General features: G+C 31.7%; 1 long non-coding RNA gene across 1 annotated transcript; it reads left to right on the top strand.

Annotated features, from left to right (window-relative positions):
• The first annotated feature begins 808 nt into the window (after nucleotides 1–808).
• LOC134277167 (uncharacterized) lies at nucleotides 809–3,212 on the top strand. The gene is made up of 3 exons (XR_009994203.1): nucleotides 809–909; nucleotides 2,001–2,123; nucleotides 3,170–3,212. It is a non-coding gene; the product is annotated as an uncharacterized LOC134277167 (long non-coding RNA).
• The last annotated feature ends 5,349 nt before the right edge of the window (nucleotides 3,213–8,561 follow it).

The following is an 8,561-nucleotide window of genomic DNA, read 5'->3' as shown; positions in this document are numbered from 1 at the left end:
AAAGAAAAAAGTCAGCCCAAATTAGAATTTGAACAAATCATTTTTCGACCCCCCACTTGACTCGCAGGTAATGGAAACGGAGAAATCAGAATCCTTATTACTCGTTTAAAGAACAATCCAAACTATCTGCTTAAAGTGAGATGGCTTCGACGTAAAATTGCATGAGGAATCCTATAGGGACATTGTTAATAATAAAAGTGAAAAGCGTCTTCTTGATTGCCTGAGTGAAAATGAAATTCTGAAAGCTTATTACTGGCATACTAACAGGACACCACCACACGTCTTGTAGATCATTTAACTACTGCTTAATGGTTAGTGTATTGGCTTTTTATTTTTCATAGATACTCGTACATTCTTCCTTTGGGTAACAACATTTTTCAACCCTTTGACCTTGGAGTTTGACTTGTATTTGAGAAGCTTTAACCTTTGCCAAAAGATATGGAGATATCAATTTTTCACAACCACACTTTGTACCTCTATCACAGTAGAGTTTTTCTATTCTTCTCCAATTAACCGAGTTTCATATAAAATCATGTTAAAGCGATTGAGCTTTGTGTGCATACAGTTTTTAGGCGTCACCAACTTTTTAAAGTTTAAATCATTCGATATTACTTCTCTTATTCAGATATTTCTTTGAAACATAAAGAAAAAAGACGATTTAACTGTTATTATTTTCTGTATCGTTCTATAGCCCCGGAAATGTATGGACGGGATTACATGAAATAGATTCGTCAGACGGATCAAAGGTAAAATGGATCGACTGCAACAATGTAACCTATCACAAATACGCCACGACACCAAGTTCAGTAGCAGACGACAATAAATGCTTTTCAATTAATCCGTCAACAGGACAATGGAAGACTGAGAGATGCGATGTGAAATTAAGCTTTATATGCGAAGTAAATTTAGGTAGGAATGCTAAGTATTTTGAAGGAAGAAAAACAATTTCGTTGTGGATCGAATTAAAAGCGGGATATAATGTAACATTATTCAGGCCCCCAGTATCTTAAGCGATTAAGCGGTCATTTCCTACTGCGCTGTTGTTTATAATCTTCTTTTGAGGAAGGAAATACATTGTAGATATTATCTATATGATTATATAGGATGCTTTTTTAAATCATTATACAAAATAATCTCTAATCAGTAATGGTCCTGCTAGGTTAACACGCGATTCAGTCAAAATGATAATAATTGAGATCAACTATTCTATTTTCACTTTTTACGAAAAAAGAGCCTAATACTACGATGGCCATATCAGTCTGTACATAGACCCACTGCTATTGAAATTTGTACATCTAAAATGTACATTGACATGTACATTTTGCAATGACAGTGCACACTTTGTGCTCTTAACTTTTGTCTGTACATGTAATGTACAAAATGACAAAAAGGCAAATGTCAAAACGTGAACATTTGATACACATATTCTTCTAATTATAATTTCTGGTCAGCGAAAAACCATTAAATATGAATAAAATTGGACAAGGCACTGAGAAGATGAGTTTTGCAATAAAAAGGATTAAAAATATTAAAAGAAAATGTAAAAATTCCTGTGGACATTAGATCTAATGTTAAAATATGTCTTCTTTTAGTTTTACTGAAAAGAGTGAAATTTCTATAGATTAAAATCACCTTCCACAAACATTTTTTGCACAATAAAGTTGCCCCAATCCAACCCAGAAAATGATAAGTATTTAAGTACAAATCGCTAAATTTGCGCCTCGCTAAAATATTTCCACTTACACGGTATATTTCCAATTTAAAAAATTTTGAAAACAATAAAATGTGAAAATCATAACGATAACCTTTTTGTTATATTTTTATTATATTTAGTATGCTTTCATGTATTAAAATGATATCTCTCATTGTTGGGTATTACAATATAAATGTAATATTTCCTTCCTAAGCAAGCCTCAGGTTTTTTTTTTTTTTGGAGGATACGATAGAGGTATCGTTTTATGTCGTGTTTTGTAATCATATAAAACTTTCTTACTTTACAGGACTTTGTGATTTTGACCGATACTATCCAAGAACCGGTTGTAGTGGATCTTTGAAACAAACGGGAGAGTACAGCCTTTACGATTGTTTAAATGCCTGTCGTAATATTCCAATTCAATCTGAAGGTGAGCCAATTTTATTTCTTAAAATTTTTATCAAATCGGTATATGTAAGCAGGTCATTATTAAAATATTTGTAGGAATTCCATGCGGTCCTAATGCTTTCTATTAAGGAAAAAACTCCCAATTGTTTTCATTTCAAGTAGGGTAAGTCGGGGTAATTTCTACTACCGTTTAAGTTTGAACACAGCAACATCGCCCTGCACAATAATTTACGGAATTATTGAAGCTAAGCAGAAAAATTGAAATTAATGAAAATTGTTTACTCAATTTTTTTAAACTAGTATATTTGAAAACAGTCAAGTTTTGCAATTGGGGATTAAAAGCGATACGTCAGCAAAAGTGGTACAACTTACCCCAATTTACCCTAGATTCAAATGCCTGCAGATAGTTATGGTGTTCAGCAAATAATACTCGAGGTCTGAGTAACTATGGCCATACGATAGTGAGCCCTTCGCGAGACAATCAGGTTAATTATTTAAAGAAGTATCTTTAGTTCTCTACACATAAGAAGTTGTGTTACACTAAATTGCCAGTGGAGACATGATGAACGAAAAAAACCATTCTGTTTCATCGTTATGAATTATAGTTTTTGTTACCCCACCCATCTCACTTAAATAAATAGTTAAAAATACCCAAGCTTCTTCAATTCGGATATTTCTTAATTTTTCGTTGTTAATATGCACATTTCGTTTACAAACAAACATACTTGCGTGCAACATGAAATTATTACATCAGTCAATAGTCGTCTTTCAGATGATCTTAAAAAAAGAACGTTTGAAAACTGGCTACTTTGAACTTTCTGGCATGAAAAAGATTTACTGCTCAATCACACTGAGTACCGAGTATACATGTATGTATAATTTGAAGCTTCCAGTGGCATTGCTGCAAGTTGTGGCATATCAAGAATTCTCAAAATGAAAATTCTTATATGTAGAATTCTCAAAAGGGGGGGGGGGGGGAAGAGCAGACGAAAACTACCTGACTGTTGCATATTACTGTATATAGCTTTTTTGATGAATACTCTTGATTAGTTCCCCGTCTTTTAATAGGTGAGGAATGCTGGGGTGTCGGGTTCTACCAGGGATTTACCGGGATGACTGTCTGATGTTCCTTCTGTTGATCCAGAGGGAAATCAAATCCAGCTTTTCAAATAACGACATTGATATGTACCTTAAGACATGTTTTACACGTAAGTTTTATATATATATATATATATATATATATATATATATATATATATATATATATATATATATATATATATATATATATATAAAAATGATAATGAACCAAGACGAAATACATAATGATGCCTTTTGTTTCAATATTATTTATCACGTAGGTTGTACTCGTTAATATGTTAGAGTTGCTTGCCTGTAATTATTTTTTGAAAAGTACAAATTGATGTTTCGCTTTTCTGATAATCTTGTCATGTATATTTGATTTTTCAGATGAGTAAATAATACGATTCTGGCGGATAATTCGGTAGCCCTAATTCCCATACCTCCTGTATGGTCAATATACCATTGATATCGTCCACGCAAGGGGATTTCACCATGCAGAGTACAAATTCAGTTTGTAAGTTATCCTACTGACTATGAAAATTAAATGCACTTAAGCTGCACATCTGTAGCTCGCTGTTTTGAAAAAAATTGGGACGAAGACCAGAGGGCAGTCAGCTACTATGCCATACATTCAAAGTGTATTTTTATTGCCCACAAAAAGTGCGTTTTTTCTCGATTTTTTCCTCCTTTTATTCAAGCTTCCATCTCAAAATATTAAAAACCTTGTTTCCAACATATTCTTTCACTATCTTTCTGGACCATCGAAAATTTCGCCAATGTATACTGCCATTTAAGAAAATTCGGTCCAACGCGCCTTATACTTGACTTGTACTTATAGAGTTTTGTTTTGGGAAGTAGTAAAAGGATATGCTGGGAACACATGGTCATTAAATATTTTATGTATAATGAAAAATAAATCTGAAAAGGACTTTTTTGTGTGCAATAAATATACCTATGAATATTTTAACGGGTGGGCATTGTACTTCTGAAGGTTGTCCCATCAATACATGTTTTAATGCGTTGTTTCTTGTTTTATTTTTCGCTGTACAGTTAAGCTTCCATTTCTATAATGTAGCTTTTTATCTGGTCGTCCATCCCAAAATTTTTTTAACCTCGAGCTACAGATCTACAGCTATGAAAGCATCAGTGGGGAAAAAAGAATATTCCTTTCCTGTCCTTTAGAATAGAATTTTTATCGTTTTTTTTTTATCAGAATGACTCATCTAGTCATATTTCAAGGGATTGTTAAGCAAATCAAAACACACATTGGGAAATATTTCCTCTTCCCATTTTGCAGGAACCTAGCTGCTAGAACAAAAGAATGCTAAAATTTTATGTGGCAGTTCAATCAAATTTTTGCCTTCAAAATACGCCCAGATTCCTGCCGAATGACAATTATAAGTGCATTGCGGGTTAAAATTCTGTGAATATAAAACTAATATGACGTCATTATACTTGCTGGACTATTCGTCTTTCTTTGAGGTAAAACGTCCAGATTGAAATTTATGATGATGATTGGGTTAATTTTGTCAAAGTCTGATAGTATCACATTAAAAATTAACGGTTCTTATACAGGAAAGTTCATCAGATGAAAAGCTTGACGTCAAAGAAATGTCAATATGATTTTATCAAAAGAATAGTTGGGACCGAAGTGTGTGATATAATATAAATGATAAAAGGATTTCAAAGAATCGGAAAAATAATAGAAATAAACAATTTACTTTCACCATACATATAATACGAGTATAATTTAATTTTAAGTTTAATTCAAAGTACCAATATGCATATTTAATTAATTTCTTTCCAAATTAAGAAATGCACGTTATGTTTAACGTGTTTTTGAGCTGTATGAATGAACTTTTCAGTATTTTTACAGTACAGTGTTTGGTGTATTTTAATGTGCCGACAAAAGTCATGGTTAACAAATATCAACCAAATTGCCAAGAACTATGAATAAATAAAGCAAGAAATTGAGTTTTTAAATTTGTTATTAGGATTTACAGATATCACTTTAAACTTAGATAAATAAATAAATGAATAAATAAAAAAGTTAGCAACGTTCATAAGTAAAGTCAGACCATCTTATAATAATGACTTGTCAGATTAATATCTAGACAGAGTTTAATTAAAAAAATGTGGGTGGATACAATCTCTGATTGGATTGTGGCTGTTATTTTGTTTTACCCCTTTTTATGGCAGACAGCAGTTTAAGACATTTTGTATATGTTTTTGAATCTTATAATGTTTATAGGGTCGACTTGAAATACACGAATACCACAGGCGCTTGACGTTTTATAGGGGATATTTTCATTTATGAAAAGAAAGCTTAAAAATGTCAAGCGCTTGTGATGAATACTGTACCTTGTGAAAGATCATAGGGTTTGAATTCGTATTCTAGTCTGGTTTACCCCCCTTTTTCCTATGTACATCAAGTTACAAAGACATTATGGTGCTGGGGGTCAAATCGTGCAATACTTTGCCTAAGATGTGTAATACTCTATTTGAGTCCCCCTTTTCTTACCCCCTTTTTTTCTTACCCCCTTTCTTTTGTAAACTGTGTTTTACTTCTTTTGTCATTTACTTTAATAAATGACATGTTTCACTTCTATATGATGTTTTTTTTTTTTCCTGCTTCTAACAAAAAACAAGCTCATTCGTTTGGCAGGAGAACTTAAAGGAACATAAATAAAGAAATTAGCAACGTTCATAAGTAAAATCAGGCTATCTTACAATAATGACTTGTCAGCTTAATATCTAGACAAACTTTAATTAAAAAAATGTTTTATTCAGTTTTTTATCATGATTAAATGTTTTAAGCATAATATGTCAATATTTGTTACATTTATACAGTTGATAGTTTTTGCTCCACTGTTCAGTCCAGCACTGTTCAAAGGGAGACAACTTTATATTCTACAAAGCACTTTATGTATAAGCACAGACGCACTTTTGAAAGCTGTATGAATGTTATCGTTTTTGAAGTTTTATATTCGTTTAACCACGTAAACGTTAAACTGAGGACTATTATCCAATTTCATTTCATTAGCTACAAACTTATGAAGATAAAGAATGCATTTTTTCCTGATACAAAGTATTGCACGAATGCCAGAATGGATATCCTCCCAGGAAGTCAAATTCCATGTTGTGTGCTGCATGTTTGTGAATACCACTAAACAGTTAAAAGTGTGCTGGATATTTGTTTGTCTTTTAATGCTATTTCCTTTGATTTTTTTTAAATATGCATGATACCTACATGTATGTATCGTCCTTTAAGGATAAATGATACGTTACCCAATGCTTTTTCGCAAGATTTGTCATTAAAGTAACTTTTATATTGTTTTCTAACAAAGGATTGAGGTACCTTACCAGACATATGTGCAAAATACAAGAAGATGGTATTCCCTTACAATCCTTTTGAAAATTACTTAAATAGCCAATTTTAATTTTTTTTTAACCTTTTGATTTTTCTATGACAATCGGAAATCTGTTGAGAAATTACACTTGTAATAATAATTTGAATAACTTTATAACATTACGAAGAGATACAAAACAGATATTATTACAGTTGTTACAGTATGCATAACTGTAAATGTATATCTTCGTAATACACAACATGTACATTCATCATAAATATCATCATCTTGTAATTCTTAAAACTTTATTTAAAAAGATAAAGTAGATAAAGACACACTCATACAAAAAATGTAATATTGACAATGTTAGTAATTTTCAAAATGATTTTATAATAAAAAAAAATCTGGTATTTTGCAAAAATGCCTGGATATGTACTTTAATTTTTTGAGGGAACTTTAATGGCAAATGCTTGGGAAAAAATATAATATTGAGGAAGTGTATGATCTTAATTAGCATTTGAACGCTCAGGCCCGTAGTAACAGTTTTAAAAGTGGAACTGGGTCGTTTAAAAAATTAAAAAACTATTCAGTGGGGTGCCTGTTTTCAAAAATCTGTTCTTTATTTCTTTCTTTTTTGTTGGTATATTTATTTTTTAATCCTGGAATTTGCCAGTGCTTTACCTTAAAGCAATAAAAGGGGAAATCAGCATCTAAATCAAGATTTACTATAATGAACATAGCATTTTTTGCAAAATGCTGGTATATATACCCGGTAGTTGCAGGGCCTTAAATGTTTTCACTTCAGTCGTTATAAAACAGGGTTTGAAATTTTTCATGTTGGATTATCAAGTGAAATTCTGATGACAATATTTTAGATGTTGTTCATTTTTTTCAGCTATTACGATGACAACAACCAACAATCCAGATGTTTGTACTTGCCCATGCAGAGCAAATTCTACGAAATCAATAGAACAACAACTGATGGACATTAAAAAAGAATTAACCATTAATAAAAAGAAAACCTCAGCTTACCTAAGAACTCTGTCTTGTGTGGATGATTCTACATCTCAGTTCTAAGGTGATTGGTTATGCAGGTATAATATTCATCGTGTTGGAAATATCATTGTTTGTATTTCTAGATAGTCCAAACTTAATGAAATTGTTTAAATTCATTTACAAGAAAAGGTGAAGGACAGTGAAGATGTAGACACTATTTTATAAAATTTAGATATTGCACATTTTTGTGTCAGATACAGTGACTTGTTTTAAGCATGTGTTTTGAATTGTTTTTGTGAAAATAATAAATGTATACGTCATTTAAGACTTCTTCTTCTGTTTGTATCATTACTTGTATGTACATTTCTTTTGTTAATTTTTTTTCAGGTTTTTGTCAGCATTGTAATTTTTATGTCCGTTCATAAATTTGCCGTGGAATGATGTCAACCAATCTTTCATTCGGGTGTATGTTTGCTGTAAGGCTATACTCTCGGGAAAATGTTATATATTATATGTTATATATTATAAATATTTTACTGTAAATGTGTTCTTGTCTCAGAATGCAATGTTTGTGGAACCACGAACATTTCAAGGTTTCTATGGAGTTGTCTCTCTTTCTTTGATACTCGAAACTCGAAAACAAAAGCAATACGTTAACTCCCCCTCTCCTGATAATAAACTGAAACTACACTGTAATATTTACATTTCCAATGTCTTTGTCCGAGATAAAATTACAAATTGTAAATGTACTTTATTTCCCCATCAATGTATTGGCGCGGTTCAAAAAAAAAAAACACGTGCAGGGCGGGACAAACAGCTAGACAGAAGCAGGGCTTGGAGCACGTGGATTGGCGGAATCAAAGCATGTAAATATAAGGAATAACTGTCAGATTTTTCAATTTCATGAAGATGATCAATCGATTGGCTTGCGTGATAATTTTATGCATAAACGCCTTCATGAAATCGAAAAATAAGACAGTTATTCCTTAAATAAACCTGTTATGCATCAAGGCTGCTTTTAAATAATTTTA

Source organism: Saccostrea cucullata, unplaced genomic scaffold (genome assembly GCF_032062105.1).
Source record: "Saccostrea cucullata isolate Sc308-1 unplaced genomic scaffold, CSIRO_AGI_Scuc_v1 ctg7031, whole genome shotgun sequence".
Lineage (NCBI taxonomy): Eukaryota > Metazoa > Mollusca > Bivalvia > Ostreida > Ostreidae > Saccostrea > Saccostrea cuccullata.
Note: the sequence above shows the minus strand (reverse complement) of the source record. Positions and strands in the feature narration are given on the sequence as shown.